Source organism: Varanus komodoensis, unplaced genomic scaffold (assembly GCF_004798865.1).
Source record: "Varanus komodoensis strain SLA01 unplaced genomic scaffold, ASM479886v1 scaffold3, whole genome shotgun sequence".
NCBI classification, from domain to species: Eukaryota; Metazoa; Chordata; class Lepidosauria; order Squamata; family Varanidae; genus Varanus; species Varanus komodoensis.
This window is the reverse complement of record NW_025335761.1, coordinates 48,917,124-48,941,783: the sequence shown is the minus strand read 5'-3', so window position 1 is coordinate 48,941,783 and position 24,660 is coordinate 48,917,124.

Genomic DNA, 24,660 nt, shown 5'->3' with positions numbered 1-24,660 from the left:
GCTCATGGGTTGGCAGAGAATAGCTGTCAGCCTAATCAAGATCATAAGCTTGTTGTAGGAAGAAAATGGAAATGGGGAAGAACATGTAAGCTGCCTTGGGTTTCTTGCAAGAACAGAAAAGGTGTGATATATAAAGATGTGCTCATTTCTTAATTATATTTCATTTTTTATGCTTCCCAATGGCTAAGGCTGTCTGCGTGGTTAGCAAAAGTTTAAATATGCAAAAAACTGAATGTGCAGACATCAACCACAAATTGCATTTGGGTCCAAGAACTGTAAACGAGCTAAATTCTGATTAAACGCAAACTAAAACTAATTTCTCATACATTCCTAGTTGCCACTGCTAATGATGAACTAATGTTGAAGAGCTTCTCTCTGGAGAATATGGGACAATATTTTGTCCCCATTTGGGCCACCCACAAACTGGGTGGGGAATGTCAGGACCCAATTTTCACTCATACTGTCCTTTAGTCTGAACCAGCTGTATTCTTCCTAATAGCCACGAAAGAAGAAACATTCCCTGTCTCCGGAGCTGAACGAGCCTGCAAGCATTTCTTTTTTTATACCTTCCCAATGATTGTTACAGGGAGGGAGGAGGGAGAGACAAATCCTTTCTAAATTAAGAAATTCAAAGTGACTTTGGTGCTCATAACAAAGGGGCTAGCCATGAGTTCTGCATTATCCACTTGGATAACACTGGACAACACATCAGCCCTTTTTATATACGTTGATGTTCATTAGTTGTGTGGTAAGGAACAATCCTTTGTGCCCTTAAAATTATTTCAAAACCAGCACTGTCAAAGGAGTCATTTCTGTCAAGGGAAAATGCATTCATGTCAGAGAAAAGATGTTACATGGTCGCCAATAAAGGAAAGAAAGGGGGAATTCGGAGACAAGGAAAAATCTGGGAGGAGGAAGGCAATTGTTGCTCTCTTCTACCTCATTATTTGTAACCAGTGGTATGTAAACTCCATATTATAATTCAGGATCAATTCAGATGCAAATAGCTGAGCCTTAATTGTATATGTGGAAGAAAGAAAACAGCGACAATATTAAAATGAGCTTTCTTCTGCTACCTCAGTGTCCTCCATGATAGGCATTTACAGTTGAAGCCAGTAACACATCACCCCTTCTTCTTCTCCTTCTCTTTCTCCTTCTCCTTCTTCTTTCTTCTGGCTATTATTACATATAATGAAGAAAACTCTGACACATTTCTCATGTAAATTGTAATAAGAAGGAGGTGGAGATAGGTAAGCAGGCAGTAAGGCAGCAAATGTGAACTACTGTATATTCCAAATATTTAGCAACATGTGGAATACTGCGTGTTCCTTCTACATGGCAGCAAATGATGCTCCATCATAGTTTTGTTGGCCTCCAACTTTTTCTGAAGGAGTTCCCTTTGGAAATCAAAGTGGTAGGCTGTGCAACCCATGCCTTGAATTCACTTCTGATTTTGACTGCCAGATGTGACAAAGGCGCTTTGATACAGCAATCAGCATAGGTGCAGGGTCTCCACATGGAGCACACGGCTTCCCTGCCTTCTGGGCTCCATGCGAGCAGGAGGAATAGGTCAATCATGCAGCACATACCACACATACAGACGTTCGCAAGTTCAGTCCCCTTCAGGTCATGTCCCCATTGTTATTATGTCATTTGATGAGTATCCCTAATAGCTGAAGTACTCAGGGTGGCATGTAAGACAAACAAAATCCAATAAAACCAATCAGATAACCAATACATATAATTTTAAACACAAAGAATTTACATGCAGCACCACCAGCAAGAATACTTTTCCAAGCAGCAGATTCATATCGAAGCAGCTGCAACGTCTGAGCAGCTACAAACACAGAGGACAATGCCACAGTGTAAGTTTTCAAAGGCCATAAGAAGGATAACAAGGAGCAGGTAAAAATTAATCTGAAAAGCTTGGGGGAGTTTTTAAGAAGGGCATTTGCCTGGCACTGGAAAGTTGATAACATACGGACCAGGTAGGCCTCTGGTCCTGAGGCCATTGCACAATTCAGGGCTACCACACAGGCCAACTCACAAATAACCATCGGCCAAATCTCAGTATGAGGAGGTTTCCGGAGCAGAGGCTCAGATGATCTCAGGACATGGGCAGAAACAGGGGGAAAGGCTGTGGCCCCAAGCTCTGAAGGGCCTCATGGGCAAACACCTTTATATCGAATTGTGCCTGTAAATGAACTGGGAGTCAGTGAGAATGAAACAATGAGTTCAGTAATACAAATCTGTTATTTATGTGGACTTCAAATTCTTTACTTGTATTTCAGCACTATGCTTCTGTTGGAGATCTTTTTCAACTTTACTCTGTTGATATTAAGACTTCATGGTCACCTACCAAAATTGCCTTTGGTCTTGCTTTGGCAGTGAAAATTCAGAATCTCTGTCTTCTACTTCCAATTACATAAAGTATTTGATATTTCTGTTGGCTATGTGCTGATCCCCATGTGTTCAGTCCTTCAGTTGCTTTCCTGAGGTATATATTTACTATAAACATATTGTTGGCTTTGCAGAATTATTTGAGTCATTCTTCTGCTATGTTTCTGACCATTAGGCCAATTTTTCATAATATTTATTCTACTTTGTTTCTTGCTTTTGCATTCCGGGGATCCCAGGATTCTAGAATTATCAGCATGTCTTGATTGTTGCATTATTAATTTCTTTTGCATGCCTGCACAAACACTTTCCCTTTTTCTTCTTCTTCTTCAACATCTGATGTTGAAGCATAGACTTGAATGATAGTTAAGTTGATAGATTTTTCAAGAATTATGATGGATATGATTCAGTCAGACTTTGCAGTATAGCTCCATTCTACTTCTTGCCTCAGTATTAGGGAACCCAATTTCTTCTGAATACGATCCATTCCAGTCCACTTTAGTTATCACATGCCAGGCACTATGATGTGTAACTGTTCTGTTCCTTGCTTTACAGTTTCCAGTTTGCATTGATGCGTACCTCTTACTTCCATCTTCCAGTCGTGCAGCATCAGATTTCCCTTTCACCTCTGTGCCACTAGACTTCCTTTTGGTTTTGATCTAGTTGCGTCATTGGTGATATATTTGTCCTTTGTACGTGCCCAGTACAAAGCTTGAGTGCCTTCTGACTCGGGGGTCTCATCTTCTGGCACTATTTCTTGTTTCATTTTGGACTTCTTCATCATACAGCAAGAAATATTCAGAAGCAGTTTATCATTACCTTCTTCTGTAGTTAACCAGACTTAGCTTGGGCATCACTTCCTTTGTCTTCAAACAGACCTCCAAAGGTGCCTCATCCAACTACCACTGCTGCCCAGCAGTTGCTCTTCAGAGGTTTCTCCACCCGCTTCACCATTAGAGAGATGCAGTCTCTTCTGCTGGCACAACCATTACTCCTGAAGAGGGTGGCTGCATGCTAGTCTGTTCTCTCAGCTCGGATCAGTTCATCATGGGTGATCCTGACAGGAGACCAGCCTAGTGAGAAAGTCTATCCTCCTGGCAGCATTGCTTTTCATCACGTTTAGCTGGACATCCAAGAGGAGGTCTGATAGGTCAATTCCCCATGAATGTGTCCTGCTGGTCTGCATGACACCATGTCTAAGGCTCCCATTGGTTGTCCCGGGGATGTGAGGACTGGAAAGGCAGGCCAAAAATATGGCTGAAACAACAGAAGCAGCAACCTGGATGATATTTTTCTGTATAAAGGATTACTTGGGAACAAAAGTTCTACCCAATAAATCTGCATTCTATAATGAAGAAAAGTGGGAACCGGAGAATCAGCAACACTTGGAAACATTTGAGTTCTCCAAGTTCTACCTTAATGTTTGGTTTGCCCCATTCCCACTTCCAAATGCAAGCTTAGTTGTTACTGTTGCTAAAACTGTGAGGTGTGGTGTAATGGTTGGAGTATTAGTCTGGAACAGTGGTGACTAACCTATGGCACGTGTGCCGCAGTGGGCCAAGTTGCCCCAGCATCTCCCCAGCAGCCAAGCATCAGATAACAGCGCACATAGGGGCCATGTGCATGCTCGGAAAGGAGTAGTGGCGCCAGGCAATGACGTCACGAGCCGCGACTCATTAGCCGCGACTTGTCCGAGCTTTCGCTTGGCCGGTCAGTGCGCTGCCAAGGATATTTATGTGCTTGTATCATTGAAAGCTCTGTTGTTGTGTTTTTCTTTAAGAAAAAGATGTTATTGTATGAGTTGTTTTTTCTAAACTAAAACCTCAGTATTCAGGTTTTATTGCAGTGTTGACACTTTGCGATAAGTGGGTTTTGGGTTGCAGCTTGGGTACTTGGTCTCTAAAAGGTTCACCATCACTGGCCTAGGACTTAGATGATCTGAGTTCTAGTCTCCTCTCAGTCATGAAGTTCATTGGGCGACTTTGGGGCAGTCACTCATTCTCAGATTAACCTGTTTCAGAGGTTGTTCTGGAAATAATTTGTAGAAGATGATTATGTATTCAGCCTTCAGTCCTTGCAGGAAAAAAGGCAAGCAAATAAAAGTTGAACTTGGTGCACATTTTTCAGGTATGCACAGAAATGCATGCCTTTCCTTCATGTGCAAAGTGTAAAAAACCCATATTTTAGTTGTTTTCCAAGATGTGCATTTTAAAGTGCTCATATTCTTATGCAGCCATAATCTTGGGAATATGATGCAAGTCTTATTCCAAAACATGCTTGCATTAAGATTCAGTGAGAGAAGTTCTGATGTTTAATAAACTGAATGGGATTCTCACATACCCCTAAAGGAAAAGAGGATGTGCAAAAGTTAGTATGGACATAATTCTAGACAAATAATATCAAGCCACATTGATTTTAATTCGAATGGTAAGCATATATTTAAATTCCTCCCTTTGGAAAAGAAATCCTACATTGTATTAGATCATCTGCTGTGTCTAGTGCATGTGTGTGAGATTGCGTGTTGTGGGTGCATGGAAGCACAACCCTGGAATGTTTACACTCCCACTGTAATTTTAAACATGCCTACTAGGGAGTAAAGGATAGCTTAGACATGCACATGGTAGGCATGAAGGGGCTGGCTGGAGCTGGGGGTCAGACTAGATGGCCTGGGAGACCCCTTCTGACTTGCTCTGTTTCTAAACCATGCTGAACATATGAATACATTGCCTATTGTTCTATCTGCTGACTTCCTCAACTCAGATTGAACCAGCCACAGACTTGCAAATCTTTTGCAGAACCACCTAAGAATATACAACTTAAAAACCTCACAGTGCCCCGGTTCATGTGTCCAGCAAGATTTCAAGTTACCCCATTCCATTTCCCCTCTCCATAACCAGTTTTCTGTCCCCACCACCACCCTTAATTCCCCCCCCCCACTTGCTTAACGCTCACTGAGTCGATTTCAGTTTCTTCTTGCCTTGAATTTCTTTTCTAAATAGTTTTTGTATTATGGAAACCAGGTGTGCAGATGATGCTGTTTTCGCTCCATACGGCTGGCTCTCCCAGAATGGGTTTGCTACTACGCCGTATCATTTGCCTTAGCTCTTCACTGAACTGATACTAAGAAGGCTGTGCAAACATGGATGGAGAAGGACTCATATGCATTCACGAAAGCCCATGAAAGTGCATGAGACCATGGACTCAGAGCGACACTTCCATCGTCCATCCAGATGCCCTGACATCGTTAAAGTCCAGCATTTAGCCACTCCTCACATGTACAGGTTGCTTTTTAACAAAGGGAATAAAACGTTTTTTAAAAGTTTCTGACTTTCGTTAACCTTCTCTCATAGTTCAGGTTATTTCTTTAATGCATTTATCTGCTTCAAAATGGTCTCCTTAGCCTCTCAAGGGAAACCAATATAATACACCATCACATTTCTCGCAGGAGGGGAAGGAAGGGAAGGGAAAAAAAGGAACACTTACTCTTAATAGGTGGCAATTTTGCCAGATGTTATTGACATAGTAAGTGCGAAATTTCAGTGATACTAAATGCAAAGTGCAGCAGATTAAAGAACAATGGAACAAAGTGCAAAATGAAGTTTCAAAAGCAGCAGTGTCAAAGTCAGAGGAAGTGTGAAAAAATTACATTTTAACAACACTATTAAGAACAAGTTTACTAATTACTGTAACTGGCACAAATGTAAAAGTACAATTCTCAGGCTGGAGGAAAGTTTGCCAGGCAGAGTCTTCTTTTCTGTTTCCTTCTCACCCTTCCTTCTCTCTCGCTTTCTCCTCCTTTCTGATGTACCACAGCCCAAGACACACACACTGCTGGTACTGCAACCATGACAGTTCGGGATTTTTGACAGGTTCTTTGGAACCCTTGCAAGCCAGATTGTGCCTTCCCTATTCCACTGTATTTCAAGAGTGCAGCAACCCATGAAAAATATTTTAATAATGAATACTGGCACCCTTTAAAATGGGGAGAGCTGTGAGTACAGTCTGTCATGCTTTGCACTCTATCTATCTATCTATCTATCCATCCATCTATCTATCTATCTATCTTTGTATAGGGATGCGGGTGGCACCGTGGGTTAAAGTGCTGTGCCTCTGAGCTTGTTGACCGAAAGAACAGCAGTTCGAACCTGCATGATGGGTTGAACTCCTGTTGCTCCATCCCAGCTTCTGCCAACCAAGCAGTTCAAAAGCATGCAAATGCGAGGAGATAAATAGGTACTACTTCAGTAGGAAGGTAACAGCATTCCGTGTGCCTTGGCATTTAGTCATGCCAGCCACACGACTACAGAAACTTTCTGTGGAGAAACAGTGTCTCCCTTGGCTAAGAAATGGAGATGAGCACTGCCCCCTAGAGCCGGGCATGACTGGGCTTCATGTCCTGGGGAAACCCTTCCTTTTCACTTTGTACCACCCCGTAGCCGCGGCTCCCATATCCTTCCTTCTGCTAATAATAAAAGAATTTGGTGTCTAAGAATGGCCTTATATTAAAAATCTTCAGTGAAATCCTTTTCAAGTACCTGAGCCTATATGAGGGCAGAGATTTTGCTTATGAAATCATCTGCTAAAATTCACAAAAAGTGGCATGGACTAGAAATACACTGATTTACACATGTCTAGTGAAGCCCCATGGGATGACACCCATGGCCCATCAGGCCTAGTATCCTGGTTCCCATGGTGGATAAGCAGATGCCCCTGAAAAGCTTCCATCTATGAGCACGCTCTTTGGAATTCAGTAGTTGTTCTACCTACTCCCAATCTGATAATTAGAAGCAGGACAAGTCAGGTTTTTTGCACAGACTTCCATCCCCAAGACTAGCTACATTTTGCATATTAGGGGGAAAAAACCCTGAGAAAATTCATGCAAATCATGTGAATTTCACAACTTCATACAGTCTCTACAAATCATGGATTATGTGCATTTTGGGCAAATTGGCTCCTGAAATGCATATTGAAGAATCACATGCTTCTTGGGTCCAGATTTGTATAAGCTGGCTAATGGTATACAAATTTCCTTGTTTTAAAGATTTGCAAACTTCAGCCCATCATAAAGATTCAAATCTGTGAGCTGGGTCGACTTGCACCAAATGGAATTAGCAGGAAAGCCTTTCTGGGCAGCTCATTTCACAGCCAGAGTGCCACAACAGGGGAAAAAAGCCAAAATCTTATGCAAAATCTTTCCCCTGAACCTCGCCTCAAGTCTGTGCAACATGGAGATTTTGCTCATGCAATCATCTACCAAAGTCTACTAAAAGGGCCTGAATGTTTTTAGTGTGTGAGTGGATAGCATGCAAGATGCCACTTTTGGATGGACATTTATATGGATACTTGTCTGTCTTGGTCGAACCTTATGTATAATGGATATACCAGGTATTATACTCTTATACTTGCTATTTCCATTTTATCAATTATTATTTCCAGTTTTGTTTTGTTTTCTAATTTAGATTTGGCTTAGTTTTGGTGAACTTCACCATAAACATATACATTAAAAAAAAGAAAACCTAACATGGAGACAAATTAGAGCCAAATTAGAGACAGTGTAGTGTAGTAGTTAAGAGCACAGGACCAGGACTTGGGAGATCCAGGTTCGATTCCCCACTCAGCCATGGAGCTCAGTGGGTGACTTTGGGCCAGTCACTCACTCTTGGCCTGACCTACCTCACAGGGCTGCTGTGAGGATAAAATGGAGATTAGGAGACCCTTGTTGCAACTTGGGTTCCTTGCAAGAGGAAGCAAGGTGGGGTACAAATGCTATGCAATAATTATAATACATTAAAATACAACGGAGGAAATAATTAGCAGCCAAACCATTAAACCCACTTGAATAGCAGGGAAGCCAAAGGGCTGTCTAATAAAAATGCCCTTTCAGGGCAGGGAAATTTCCATGGAAAGTGAGTCATGCTCGGCAGGGCTTTCCAAAGCTTAGAATGCCCCTGGCTCATATTCCCACCAGTGATGCTTCTGACTGCTGCAACCAACAGAGGGCCTTGCCAGGAGGCCTTCAAACCCAGGCGCTCTTGAATGGGAGAAGGCTGCCTTTCCTTTAGCCTGCAGAGACATTTATGTTGACCATCTCATTTATTTATTTGTTTGTTTGTTTGTTTAGAACATTTCTGTGCCGCCCCCATCGCAACAAAGCCTCGGAGCGGTTCACAAAAAATACATAAAACATACATAAATAATAATAATATAACAATTTAAAAGAAAAATTTTTTTAAAACCCCCGGTGCATTCTCGGCTAATTTTAAAATCCTAATTAATACAATAATTTAGCAATTAAAATAAGTTTTAAATAAAAAGGTCTTAGCCTGGTGCCAAAAAACAAATAACGACGGCGCCAGACAGACCTCTCTGGGGAGTGCATTCCATAGATGGGGTGCCACCGCAGAGAAGGCCCTCCTCCGGGTACTCACCCTCCTAATATCATTCACAGAGGGTTCCCAGAGAAGGGCATCCATTGCTGATCTCAAGGGGAGGGAGGGCATATATGGGCGCAAGCATTCCTTTAGATATCCAGGTTCCTGTAGCGTTTTGTGAAGAGATTTTGTGCTCTAGCAAACCTTGAGGCTTCCCCAGACGAGCAGATATCTGCCTTTTGTGCATGGAGAATGCCAGTGTGACTAGATAAAGATCATCATCAAGAGAACATCAGCTCTTAGTTGCACCCTTGCTGTTGCTGTTTTTATATAAATATTTCCAATTTCCAATGGGCATACCTTTCATGACCGGCTGAAAACCACTAATCAACTATAAATGGATTAGTGGTAAATTATATTTAATCAGCTGTTGAGTACTAGGTGTTCATCAATCAACTACCGGTCTTTGCTGAAGCAAGCTGCTGTTGACTTGAAAATTTTGACTCATGAACACAAGGCTCTTGCCCAACGTCTAGACAATTTTGTTCTGCTGCACTGAACTCCAGCTCTTTCTTCAACGGCTTCCCTTCTCATTCCAATTCTGTTCCAGTGATCACCTTTGGTATTCAGGGTGCGTCCTGGGGAAACTGCCATTGGAATCATTTGTTCTACCTCCACCTTGTAGATCAGCAATAATTGGCCACCCACCCCCTCCTTTCTTTCCTTCTGTAGTTTCCCCCTACTGAGTCCCTTCCAGTTCCCCAGGGGTCTCTCATCAGAGCTACATAAACCTTTGCTACACATATTTTACCTCCTGCTGCACTGTTAATGGAACTCTTTGATCTCTCACTAAACTATACTGGACTTCTCTGAGATAATGTTTAATCTTTTTTATTTTTTATTTTTTTTTGCCGGACTCACATATATTGCTGTAACGTCAATAAGACTGCCTTTTAAAGTTACAACTTTATAAATAGCCAACTCTCTATTAAGAGTAGAGAGGTGTATACTCAATGCTCATGCTGCCCAGGGAACTGCCTTAGTATAGATGTTTTTATTTTATCCACTGTATTGACTTATTACATTTTCAGAACACTGGGAGTTGAAACTCTTATTCACACCACTGTCCCATTTGAACATGGAATGGTTTTATTTTTGTCTGCGGCCTTTAAAATCTGATCTAGAAATATTCTTGCTGCGTTTCCTCACTTGCCTGATGTGTAGTGCGGCCCAATGTAATTGGCATTTAGCGCTATGAAATCAGTCCACCAGCAGGGGGTAGACTATCTAATTCCTACCCACCCCAAGTTTGGTTTGGTTTGGTGTGAAAATCCTCTCTGTATAAACATTAGTACATCAGGGAGAAGACTCTCCTGTAACACCCCCCTGATTTGTGAATGGATACATGCAAAGATTTAATTATTTACAGTTATAATTTTAAACACTCAAATATTTGTACCCCTAGCCCTACTTGCAGTCCAAAGTGGTATTTGCCAACTCTTAGAATCATAGAATAGTAGCGTTGGAAGGGGTCAGAAGGTCATTGGGTCCAACCTCCCATTGTTGCAGGACACCAAGTCACACCATCCCACTCAGAGGACTGTCCAGATGCTTTTTGAATGCCTTCAGCAAATGAGATCCCACAGCTTCCCCAGATAATAGGTTCCATTGTCACACTGCTCTGACAGTGAGGGAATTCTTTCTGGTATCTAGTGTAAATCTGGTTTCTTTTAACTTAAGTCCATTATTCCATGTCCTGAACTCTGGAATGAACAAGAGATCCTGGCCTTCATCTTTGTGACAGCCTTTGAGGTGCTTGTAGAATGCTATCACATCACCCCTCAGTCTTCTCTTCTTGAGGCGGAACATGCCTAGTTTCCTCAATCTTTCCTTGTATGGTCTTGCATCCAGTCCCTGAATCATCCTTGTTGCCCTTCTCTGCACCCTTTCTAGCTTTTTTGCATCCTTTTTAAACTTTGGTACCCAGAAATGGGCACAGTACTCCAGATGAAGCCTAACCAGTGCTGTGTAGAGGGGAACTAGTACTTCCCGTGTTTTGGAAGTGATGCTTCTGTTAATGTAGCCCAAAATAGCATTTGCCCTTTTTGCAGCTGCATAACATTGTGGCCTCATATTTAACTTGTTATCTACAACAACCCCAAGATCCTTCTGATTTGTGGTATTGTTGAGCCAAGTATTTCCCTTTTTGTAGTGGTGCATTTGGCTTCTTGTTCCTAAGTGGAGGACTTGATGTTTGTACCTATTGAATTTGATTCTGCTCTGCCCAGCATTTTAACCTATTGAGCTCACCCTGTATTTTATCTATGTCTTCCATGGTATTTGCTATTCCACCCAGCTTTGTTTCATCTGTGGATTTAACATCTGTGTGTCTTCTACATGAGAAATTTATTGTAGGCTCATCATTCCCTACCCTCAATTATTTATAGGTTCTTTAGGTAATGCCATGTTCCTGACAAGTACTATTTTGCAATTTTTTGGTTTCGATTTTGTTTTAGAGCAGTTTTAAATTCTTTATGGTAAACTGTTTTATGATATTTTAATATGGTGCATTTTACATTGTATTTGTCATGTGCTGGTATAAACCACCCAGAGAGTTTGGGCAGTTTTAGAATAATTAATTGTGTGGCATTTAATTATGAAAGCAAAATAGACCTTCTTTCTATTTGTGTATCTGTGCTATCATGCTATACCACAGTGACACCTAGAGGTTACATAGCAGAAAAGAAAATGCTTTTCCTGTAGAACCTGGATCTCAGTTCTGTAGACTGAAGTAGATACAATGGATGAATACTCCCCTGTTGAAAAATTCTGCCTCATTTAAATCAAATAATACTGCTGACTGTATGGGCCAAACATATTACTCTAACTAAAAAAAGTTGTTCCCCAAACTCTAAAAACTGTAGAGAACTAGAAATGATGCTGATTCCGGAGCTCTATGGCTGGGAGAGAGTCCATGGCCATAAACCACTAGGATCTGTTCCTTTGTATCTCACTGTGAAGGGGTGAAATGGTAAATTCTTGCATCCATGTGCATCTTCCATTTACTTCAAGAGGCAGTGCACAGAATATATTTCCAATGAATCACAACCTCTGATATAATCCTGATGTTTCTGGCCTAGTATTTTGGTAATAATACTTGAGTAATCACCACAGGCATTATGAACATTCAGAGCCTTTTCATGGAACACTTCAACTAACCCATATCTTTGCAGGGTTGGTGTGAGGATGAACTGACCTGAGGATAAGGAACAGATAAGGCAAGAACTGCTATCTAAATGGTGAATAAAGAAGCTAAGGTCTTCTGACATCATCTGAGAAGCTTTCCTTGGAGTTTCAGTTCCATGATCCTGCAGTCTTGGACTCCAAAGGCCAAGCTCCACTGTGCCCCTTGGCAGCTGGGGCAGAAAGAACCACATCAGTTGCCTCTTCACAAGCTCACAGCTGGACCTCGGGGGGCGGGGGTGAAGCATGGAAAAAAGGGTCCAGTAGAGGAACAGTCTATGATGCGGAGTTACACTGGTTCTAATCAGTAGTCCAGCTTCCTGCTCCTCCCCTCCACAGCACTGAATCTAGATGACCAGAAAGTGCCCTTTGGCAAAAAATAAATACCATTGCCTTATTAACAATATTGTCACTTATACTTTTGATTTTGTGTGTCTTGCAATCTGCTTAGAGAGTCCTGCTAGATGATTGATTAGCAGAATCTAAATGAAATCATAAATAAATCATAAATATAAATAAATATCCAGTTCAAAGCCATGGTGGTTCCCACTGCCTCATCTCAGATCAGGCATCGGAGGAACATGGACCTTCGAATTAGGAAGTCTATGTGCATCTTCTGTAGGGGTGATAGGACTGCATCATTCAAGATTTTGCCCTAAGGGTGGGGGGCACATTGGTCGGCACTGATTATTATGTTCTTGCACGCCATTTCCTCTTAGTTTCAAAGTTTATCCCAGAGAATGTCCAACCTCTCCACCACACCCAATTCCTCCATTTCAACTCTTCTTCCCCTTTTTATTTTTACCTCCACGGAAGAAAAAGGTCTGAGTTTTCAATAAGTCTGAAAATGCCCAAGGCTATTACAACGAGGACATAATTTAATTATTGAAAGCCCCTTTTGCATTTGTACCACCCAAAGGAATGATATCTTTATTTTTCAAAATGCCTTGTTCTAATTTCATTTATAATCTCTCTCTTTTATTCTCATTGTTACAGATAATGAAAAAATTAATAAACTACTGATACTTTTTTTAAAAAAACCTTTCTTAAATCAAGGAAAAGGTGTCTTAATAATTCCTGTGGTGAAATGTGCCTGCCATGTAAAAATCACATTTGATTTTCATTGTTTTATTTCTGGTATGATTTGTTTGGTTTTTATAATTTTAGCAGCCACAAGAGGAAAGGGGAAGAAGTCCCCTTGCTCCTGTTGGCACATTGCAAAGAGGAAGCTTTTCTTATCTGATCAGATCAAGCCTTTTCAAATTCAGGATCCCAAAATGACCAGAGGAAGCTCATAAGGATGGACAAACAGCAATAGCTCTTGCCCGTTTTTGCTTCTCAGCAATAGGCATTCTTCTGCTTTTCATCCTGAAGATATTATATAGCATATATAGGGATGAAGGAGAAATTAATTTGAGATAATTTTTGAACCAAAAATGAACCGATTCATTCGAGATCATTTTTGATCCTCTGTTGCCCACTTCCCACTCTCAAAACCGAATGAGACCCAAATGCAATTTGTGGTTGAAGACGATTTCTGAGCTTGTGATGAACTGTTTAATGTATGCATTTTAAGCCCTTTTATTGCTTTTCCTCACAGGGCATTTGCTTTAACCTTCTGCACGTGTCAGTTGTCCCCCGCTTGGCACCCTCTCCCCAGCAGATGCCTGGGAGCCTGCTCTAGTGGAAACATAAGAAGACCAGAAGACCTGAGCTCATTCAGCACGAGGACATATCAGATCAGCATTCTGTTCACATACTGTTGGATGCCAGTGGAAGCCCGCAGCAGGACATGAGCTGAGCACCCTCCTACTCATGTTCTCCAGGGAGTAGCGCATATTATATAGCCATCTGGATTAGTAGCCACTGGTAGCCTCTTCCTCCACTATTTTCTGCAAACGAGGAGGCTGCAACTCTTCCTCCCCAGCAGGCTTCCTTATGTGCAAACGCCCTGACAAAATGTTCTTCTATTTCCTTTGCTGCACTCTGCCCGGTGGAACTGCACAAGCAGAAAGAGCAAGACGGGGACATACGAGGAGACATCAGATTCTAGCACCATCTGGTCCTGGATCCAGGTATGGCAGCGGGGCAGGGTGTTTTTCAACCACTCCTTAAATACCTTCAGCAAAAGAGGCCCACCGTCTCCTAGGCGGGATTTATCACTGTTGAACAACTCTTTCTGTTATGCAGTTTCTCCTAACAGTCAAGCTGCTTCCGTAGCATTTCCACCCACAGGTTCTAACCCTGCCATCGGGAACAATAAAGAACAATTCAGCTTGATGTTCTCTCTGACAGCTATGCAGAGCAAACAAAGCAAAACAAAACAGACAAACACAAAACAAGGGAAGAGTTTTCTCCAAAGAAGTCACTTCTTCATTTTCCTGGTAAAAAAAACTCTTGGCTTTGAATCCTAATTGCCTTTGGCAAGGTGCACGTATAGCAACGCTTGCCTGCAATATGGGGAAGTGAAAACCAGTCAACCTCACAGGGCTGTTGTATGGATATTGAAACAGAGTACATGAAGATGGAAGAGGAATGATAATGATAATACTATGATGATGTTAACGACAACAAAGAGGAAGAATTGGGTCTTTTTACACTTACTATCACACTGTGTAAGCTCTATATGTTGGTTAGACCACAGTCCTATCAATATCTACTCATTAGCCAGTCCTGTCAGATTCAGTGCAGCTTTCTCTGATGTGGGAGTTAAATGCCAATGTAAAGAAACTGGGTGTCTTTTGAGCTCCTTCTGTTGCTAACTTCAGCACCATCAATTGAACATGTCTTATTTATTTAGGCAATGCACATCGTCTCAGAAACCTCAAAACAGCAAGAATGGAAGAAGAGAGCGAGAAGGAAAGAGATGGCATTGTGCAGTCTGTTCAAATAACTGGACACCCTTGTTTATTCAACATGGGCTAGACCTCTCGACTTGGGATGTTCAAACAAGGAGGCAGAGCTCTCTTCATCCTTGCAGAAAACGGAGGGGAAAGAACTTTTACCAGTCCATTTTTAGCACTGTACACAAATTAGCATACAGCTGAATTTGATCATACGTGGGGATCAAGCTTCCTGCCGCTGCAGTTTGCCAGCATGAGGCAAAGCGATTAATATGCACTGGAGGAGAAAAAAGCTGCTGGCGTGATTATTAAGTTTACATCCTTTCTACCATCGTTACATCCTTTATGTAACACAAGTAAAACCATCCAACATATCTTGTTTCTTCACTGGAATTTGCATGAAATTGGCACTTTCCCCCCCAAAGCTCCCCATGAAATTAGCACTTTTCTCTGAAATGTCCCATGAAATTACAAAGATTTCGGGGTCCTTTCCTCCCTGTTCTTCTTACATCTTAGATGCCTCATTGCAACAAGTTGCTTCAAAAGCTTTTTGCCATTCAGTGTTCCACTGATCAATGCAATGAATACCGCAGAAAGTTGCTAGCTATGTTCAAAGAGAGACTTGTACTCTGTTTCCCATGCTTCCATGTGCAATATGTCCAAATCATCTTCTAAAAAAAGGCAACTTTCACTTCTTTATAATAAACAAGATAAACAAGGCATGGAAGAGATTATTTTCTCTAAAGTTTACGTGGAAATGAGCTGTTTTTGTGCACATCTCTTCTACTGTATCAGTTTTATATGGTATTTTGGCCAATACGCACAATTTTTGAAAACATTTTTAACCAATAAAGGCACATTTGTGTCTATTTTCTCCTGGTTAAATTCATTGTTACAAACACAACCTGATTTGAGGTAACTTGGTAGAGTAGTAGCAATTCATATGCAAGAATAACCTTTCAAGCATTCAGAGTCTGGGTTCACATACAGTGACTGAGTTCACATGGCTTATAAATGTGCCCCCACATTTTTGCTAAATATGATGTAATAGGGGGAGATTCTGGGTAGCTCATATCTTGGTCTTTCCAGTCTTCTCTCCTCTCTGTCCCCCTTTCCTCCATTCCAGAGTCTGTCTGTCTGTTTGTCTTGTATGCCACCCCAGATCCATAGACTGTGTGGGCAGCTCACAATATATAATAGCATTAAGAACAATTAAAACACTACAGTTCAATTCAGTCCAATTCATAATACATTAAGAAATCTCAATGTAAGACTTAAAGTAAAAATAAAAGCAGTAAATAACAATAAAATAAATGAAACCAAGTACAATAAAAGAAGATTAAAAGGACATAAAATTAACAGTAATATATCAAACCATTTCAAATAACCTTAATAAAGGTAGCTAAGAATGATACGTGATTAAATAAGAAAACATCTGGTGCTAAAACTGTACTTCTGACCTTGGACAGCCAGCCGACACGCTTCCTTCTGCACCAGCTGCAAGAGGAAAAGGGGTGGGTTGAAGCTCTGCTTTCCAGACTGAGGCCATAGCGCTGTCTCCAGCCTTGGAGTTGGGAATGTGAAATATCCAATGGCCTTGCAGATACTATCTAGGATACAGACAAGATCTCCCTCAGTCACTCTGAAAGGGCTTTGTAAGCTATCCTCCTGATTCCTCTAGGACACGGCGGGGTTGTGCAACTTCCAGCAATATTGCCTGGCTTCTACAAGAGAGGGTCAAGTGGAACTTCCTGTTTGGACTACTGCAATGTGCTCTACGTGGGGCTGCCCTAGAAGACAGTCCGAATACTCTGGTTGGTTCAGTATAGAGCCGCCAGGATATTAATGGGGACCGGCAGGTATTCACTTATAACGCCAGTCCTCTATCACTTACACTGGCTACCAATTGAAGTCCAGGCCCAATTTAAGGTGCTGGTGATGACCTAAAAAGCCCTAAAAGGCTTGGGTCCTGGATACCTAGAGAAGCACCTTCTATCCTATCTGCTTTCCCGTGCCTTGAAATCTGAGGCAGGGGTCCTTCTCCAGGAGCCCTCTTTGAAGGAAATTAGGAGGGTAGCTACCCGGAGAAGGGCTTTTTTGGCGGTGGCACCCCAACTTTGGAACATGCCCCCCAGGGAACCCATGCCATACCCTCGGGGCCCTAACTGTCAGGAAGTGCTTTAACAAAATCATTAACAAAATCCCTATGCAGTTGCACTACCCCTTGCATTGCCCACTGTATCATGGAGGCTATTCTCAACTCTGCCTTTACACCTAGCTGTGTAGCTGATCTTCATACAAAGCCATTTTTTCTAGCAATCATATATATATATATATATAATGCACTTGAGAAGCCTGCATTTTGGGGGGGGGGAGTTTAGTCTGAGTCAATTATTCCAGAAATCGGGCGTGTTGGCCAAAGCGACACATGGAATAAAAAAAAATTGAGAGAGGAATGTCTTACAATGCATATTGTTATTAAAATGAAATGAGTAAATACCTCAAATAATCAGATATTTTGTGCTGGTTTTAGAAACCATAATCTTCAAAAGACAGTTCCTTGGGAGGCTTTGGAAACATTTTTATGCACGGCCAATGACAACCCGAAAATTCAAGGACAGATAAGAGGTATATTCACATTACTCTTATGTTTATAAAGTGTTTGCCATTCACTCTTGCATAATATATTCCTGCTGAAACCTAAATCATCCAATTGAGTGATAAAATGCATGTAGGTACAAATGCCGGCATGAGCATGTTGCAATAAATTAAGATCTGATATGGAGGTCCTCGTATGTTTATTTCACTTGGCCCACATATGCAATAACTCTCACACTTGCATGCGCATGCACTTGCCATGCGACCCCAAGCAATATGCATAAGGCCTAATTTGGCAGCTGTGAGGCAGGTGGACCCTCCATGAAGATGCATAAATAATCCCAGAGCTACAGAATGAATCTGAATTCCACAAACACACTATGCTTTGCACAATTCTGCTTGCTTTCATCAGCAGGTAAACAGTGTGCAGCAAAATCCCAAAGCAGTTTCTTTCTCAGCCCGCAATACACTTTGGATAAACTCATTATTGCCGTTGGTCTTTCAGTCTCCGTGCCAAAGCTACTACTTTGGCCATGGCTAAAATCTTAAAAAGACAAATCATTCTCAGAGCTGCAGCATTTTCGACTTCTGCTTTGGGACAGGCCGAGGGAGCTTGTCATGTGTGCCTGAACTTCAAAATTTACAATTTTATCCTTAATTGTACTGCCCAATAGTTCTGCTCCACTGTGAATACCCTGGTGGGATCTGGCCAAGCTGTAGTACTTTATTTCATTCAACATCCTGGATTACCCTGAGATGACACTCAGGATATTTCTGACCCAGGATATTTCTGCATTTTGCTGTGTAATTTGCACGTAAGTGAATTTAGAGTCTAAGACATTGTCAAATTTGGGGTAGTCCTCAAATGTCTCCAGCCCTTTGCAGTTTTCTTTTTCTAAACCTAAACTTGCTTAGGATACAAAATGATCCAAATATGCTTAAGAATAGGCCTCTGGGATACTTCTGGACCCCATATAGAAGATATTGAAGAGAAGCACAAATTTTCTGTCTCTTTTGAAAGTCAAGCGATGGAGCAACATTTCCAGCAAAAACATTCAAAATTCATTGAGCGAAAGCCTTTCCATGTTTATTTGACATGTCTAGGCCAAATGACCAAGCATTGTTATGCAAATTTTATTGTTAAGTATAGCTTTTGTAAAAAAATTAAGTCTTAAATTATCTTCACTAGCTGAAACCAGAAATCCATTCTTACGCTTATTTAAACCTTCTGGGGAAAACAGTTTTTTTAAGGCCTTTCAAATGCAGCATTCACCTTTCCTGAGCAAGTTTTGTCTGGGGTGACAAAATCACCCCAAATACAATTAAAGTTTTGAAATGGATGACGTGTGTTTTTAAAAGCCTTATGGATTTCTTTGGGCTGGTTCAAGAAGTGCTTGGCTTTCTTATGCGCTAATGGATGGGATTTAAAAGTGCCTTACCTTGGCTCCATAGTGCCGAATATATTTGGCCAAGGAAATAGGGGCCTTGAATACAGGCCTGCTGAGTATGTTTGATGATCACTTCACTGAGTATTGGGATGTACGAGAAATATGTTCCAGTTAGTTTTTCATCAGGATTTACACAGTCTGCATCTTCTAGTCTGACCATGGACCTGGATGCAGATGAAGTCCATACATTTATGAGTCTGCAATGTAATTCAAGGACATATGCTTGACTGCTTGCATTCACTGGAAAAGTACCCATGGAAAACTGTGTAGTTTTGAAAAATACTTTAAACAATGAGAGGAGAATTTGTATACTTTAAAAATGTGTACAATTGATGCAAAACTTTACATGTCAAAAGATGTACACATTTTCATGCAAAAGGGGGGGGAACAGGCTTGGGTCAAAATGAGCTTCGAGATGGAATTCAGAGATCTTTAACAGGTGTGAGTTATGCTGATTCACACATCCCTGAAATTATTATATTGCAAGGGAATTTGGCATGCTTACTTGTAGCCTAGTTCTACATTTCATGTTTGATTTCCAGCCTAGCCATCAGGAGTGTTTTCAAGGGGATGAGGGAAATTCTCCGTGTGTGTGCATGCATGTTTAACAGCATCTTATTTTTGTATTTTATCTTGTTTTTGCCTGGCTTCTCTGAATCTTTCAAATGAATGAATGAACGAATAAGTACTACTGAATTCGTTTGGATGAAAGCATGGCTAACCTCGTCTGGTTCCCCTTCACACTGGATACTTCCCAATATGATAAAGCATAGCATAAAACCTTGGACATAAGCCTATGATGAGACGTATTATCTTCCTAATTTAATTATAGTGCTGCTTTCCAACTTCACATCTTTGTCGATTTAAAGTAAACATAGGTTCTCCTTTCTGGTGACATGTTTCCTTTTTTGACATTTTATGTAAGAGGTCCCCATACCGTGATGAGAGGTCCCTGTGCTATCTGGAATGTTGGGGACACTGGAACGGGAGACAGCAGGGATCCATCGCACACCTCTGATTCTTCCCTCTGGAAAATTCTCTTTGCTGAATACCTGAGTTTTATACCTTGACTTTAAGATTTTGGGGATTTAAGGTTTCTTTCAGGAATGTGCTCAGCAGAGGAATGTGTGGTGGTAATTTGTGAAAGGGCCTTTCCGGTGTTGGCACCCAGGCAATGGAATTCCCGTCTCTGTAGTCCCTCCTCCAACACATACAGACATTTCCATTCAAGCAGAATATAAGCTTATAAAATGGTCTGTTGGAGTGGGTACTGTCTTTATCTGGCAATTCTTTTAATTTTGGGTATCTTTTATATATGCTTTTAACATATTGATTTTGTAATAATTTTAAACTTTTCTGCTCTTCATGAATGTTAGCCATTTTCAGTAAAAGTTGGATAGAAATGAAATAAACAAATCATCTGCAGCAAGTACCAGAAGAGGTCTTTCCTCTCCATCTTTCTACCTTAACGTTTGGATTGCACAATCATGATCCAGCCTGTGCCATCATGATGTACATATTTCAAACTGAAAGGCATCTGGCTGTGACCAGCAATTCATGCTCATTTACATTCCTGACAAGAAATATAGATAGACCTGTCATATTTTTAATGAATCATTTTATAATCAAATAATATATATTAACCTGGTCTCTTGCCAATCTGCATACCGGCTGCCAAGTTCATAATTGCTCTGGTTCTACAGTAAACAGTACACAACAAATGGACACCATGGCTTAAAGTTCACACACACACACATGCAATTTCCCCCTAAAGTCCATTTATTAATTGATTAGCATCTTCACCATTTGAAGTTTATCAGTTCGCTCCTTGAGTCGCACTGTGTCTTGAAGTTCCAGTTTCTAGAATCCACAGAACCAATGTTAAAGTTGCCTGTCTTTAACATTGATTAAAGACAGGGGGATTATAGCTATATCTTATTATTATTGATATTATGCAATGTATGATTTATTATGTTGTATTACTTATTGATATTATGCATTGCATTATGCATTATATAACTGTATGAAGGGTTGTTTTGATTTTGTATTGCTTACAGTTAAATATTGTACTGCTTGATTGTATTACTCTAATGTATTATTGTATTTGTTTGGAACATGATTTTTTTTTGTTCTATTGTAAGTGTCCTAGAGAGCCCTGTAGGCTACGGGGTGGTAAACAAATGCAATAAATAAAATGAATGAAAATGTCTGTGTGTCTTTCTTTGCCTGGGACAGGGACCCTTCAAGCCATGGGGCTGCATGCCTAATCAGTCCTCCTCCAGGCAAAGGCTATCTTGATCAGGGGTAATGAAAGGTCTGAAGTGAAGCCCAAGCTGCACCATTTGCTTTGACATTCTCCTTCTCCTTCTCCTCGTCCTGGAACATTAAAACATGCACCTCTCTCACCCACTGTCTGAAGTGGGCAGGGGTGCAGCTAAGTTCACGCCTCAGCCCAGCAACCTCCTGCCCCAGCGTTGACCAGGCAAGGAGCAGCTCCATTTATTGCTTGTTTGTTTTATTTAACAGATTTTCACACCACTTAAATACCTAAAATCATTTCTAAGTGGTTCACAAGACAATCTGATATACCAAAAAACATTACGATCTCTTTCTTACTCTCCACCCTCTCTATATATGTAATATTAAAATGAAGTTAAAATACATACAATGCTTAAAAGATTATATAAATCATGTAATGAGAACATAAAATCAATGTATAATAATTCACAGTAGCATAGAAACAGTCTGGGCAGGTCATTCAGGGAAGTCCTGGGTAAAGAGAAGGCCTCAAATTGTCCACTGAAGCACAGCCTGGTTGGTGCCTCCCAAAGAAAGAGGGGAGAGCCTCAGGCAGGACCCAGAGGCCTTCTTACCAAACGAAAATGGCGGACAACTTCAAGTTTTTCTCTGCAGAGCATCCATCTGTCTTGGAAAAGGGGAGAAAGAAAAAGGGTCTACCGTTCCTCTTGGATGGTAGCCCAAGAGAAAGGGTTTAAGTAAGCCGTGGGTAGCTACAAAGAGCAGCCCAGCTGTCTGGAAACTGCACTAGTAAAGCCGTTCTGCTAGTGGGACACGGAAGGGGCAGCCTTCACACCTGCTAAAACCTGCTCTAGGAGGTTGGGAAACCCTCAGCAGCAGAACTGCAAGCAACACTGAGCTCTTCTGGGTGAGGAGAGAGACAGAGAGAGATCGGAGGGTTCCACTAGCACGGCGCTGGATTCAGCCCACCACTGCCAGGTCCTCTGCCTGAGCACATGCTCATTTCCTCCCTTTTTTCCAAGTTGTTCCCTGCCTTTAGTTCAACATTTCTGCTTTTCCTAAAGTTTCAACCAAATTCTGTGCTAAAGCCATCGGCAGATTTAATATAATTGAAATTGGGATCACTGACTTTTATGGCACATCTCGTTGTAATGATGCATGACTTATCAATCCCTCATTTTTAATGTGCAGACATGTTAAGTTAAACTAGCTTGTTCAAGTAATGGATTTACTGATTAGTTCCTGTTTTGGTCCATAATTGTTCAATGATTTCTTCAATATTAGCTTAACCAAAAAAAGCTTAAATATAATTCTTAGCGATAAGCTTGTCAGAAAAGCCAACACATTTGCCACAGAACCACAGTTTTACTTTAATCAATAATGGCTTTATTAGGAGTTTTTAAATTTTATTTTATTTATAGCTAATGGAAATGTTAAAAAAATGTTACAGGCATTAATTATTAGTAGTTTCTTTGCAGTGCAAAGTAAAAAGAACTGCATAAATGTACTTTAAGACACTTAAAGCTCAGGCATTCTTTGCAAAATGACTAGCTAAAGAGCCCCTTGGGCTGTCGTTTTTACTGCTTTTCAAAGCTCTAATAGCACTTTTTCACCAAAGACACACCCCTTGAATCCTCAGAGAGTTACAATAGCATAATTGTTCTTTTAGGTTTTAAGGCCCTGACATATCTGTCAACGAAAGAACAGTGAATAATAATACCAGAACTATTTTATGCTAATTCCACTTAGATGTTTCGGGATTTTTGTGTGAGACTGATCTTACCTCCTTGTTGACAGTTTTATTGTCACATTAGCTTTACATGAGAAAGTGGTAAAGTTTTCTTCTTTTGTTAAATAATACCCATTTTTAAAAATTCTCGAGATAAAGTTTAACAAACAAATACCAAAGCAATGAGATGGAAACATCAATTTGGGAGAAGGTTATCATTGACGAAAACAGTTGTCATTTGCTCAACTCTTTTCTCAAAGGTATACCTTCATAAAAATCCAGAATATCTCATTATAGCAAGTCTAGTGGAAATACCCAAAGAAGCCTATATGTTTACATCTGTATTTATATTTTCCACTTGTGTGTATGAATTAATCCAACAGAGAGGCAAGTGCATAGCCAGCCGCCTGCAAAACAAGAGCAAGAGCATTTAGCTCTTTCCTAAGCCTGCATTCAGAAAGCTGAAAATGAGAGCATCTCTTCCAAGACTGCCAGTCCAGCCTAGGCCATCTGACCTTTGAGAATTCTACTCCAAACTGACCTGATCCACTGATGTGTAGATCAAGAAGCAGTTATTTATTCTGGTTTGCACCTCTCCAAATGCAGTGTTTGCATCAAAAAAGGCATGAAAGATGCTTCAAAAGCATACCTTGAAAAGAAATTCATGCAAAATGGAGACTGATGCAGACTTATGAGTGAGTCCTTACAAAAGTGGCAGGGACCAGAAAGAGACTGAGGCAACTTCCCCAGTGTGTATGCAGCCTTTGTGGTTTTCCTAAGGCCATTCTCCTCCACAGTGCCTGACTATCATTATGGTCAAGTTCTGAGGGAATCCTTGGGTATCCCTGGGTATCCATACATAAGCATGGTTGTTGTCGCTGCAGAATGGACTGCAATCTATTTGATGCTTAACTGCCACCAAGCCACATGCTTACACAAGATTGCTTGGTACTTTATTATGTCTTTCCCTGTTATCCAAAGATTTGTCATGGTTATGTTATTGCATATTGTCAGATGTTGCATATTATAAGTCACTTTGTGGATACTCTAAGCTGGAAAGCAGGTGTGTGCTTGTGTGTGTGTGTGTAGAGAAAGAGATATCTATTATTAATTTTATTTCTATATGACTTCACAGTTGAAGCTTTCTGGGCAGTTTAAAACATTTTCAAACATGTTTTAAGTATAATCTAAGAAGTAATTTCAAAAAGAGCCTTCCAGTCCAGTCCAGTCCAGTCCAATACAAGATTACATTCAGGGGTACAATCTACAGTAAGGCAATCATAGAGTGAAGCACCCACCTCAGACAGCAGATGCTCAGTACAGGGAATGGCAGAGAAGTGTTGGAAGACTGAGGTGTGTGCCAGTCCATCTTCCACGTACATGGAATGGGCAGGTGTGGGTCCATCTTGCCCTTTGCTTCAGTCAGCAAATGCATTGGGCCAGCCATAATAAGCACCCACCAAAATACCACAAAACTGTGAGCACACTTTCAGGTTCTCTTGCTTAGCCTAGATGCCTGAAAAGTTTGTCACTTTGCCACCTCACGCTAGTTATCTTGTTCCCCACCCTACAAACAATATTGCTTGGCATCAGTTGGATAAAGAGCGCTGAAGCAGTCAAGTTCCAGCTCTTATGGTGAATGCATTACCCTATGGTAGATAGAGAGAGATACACCAAAATGGCTTTTCTTTCTCCAAGGGTACAGGGATGGTATGCACTTTCTCCTAAGGGTTCTTGGTTTCTTTTCTGGTGTACCAATATCAACTATGTAG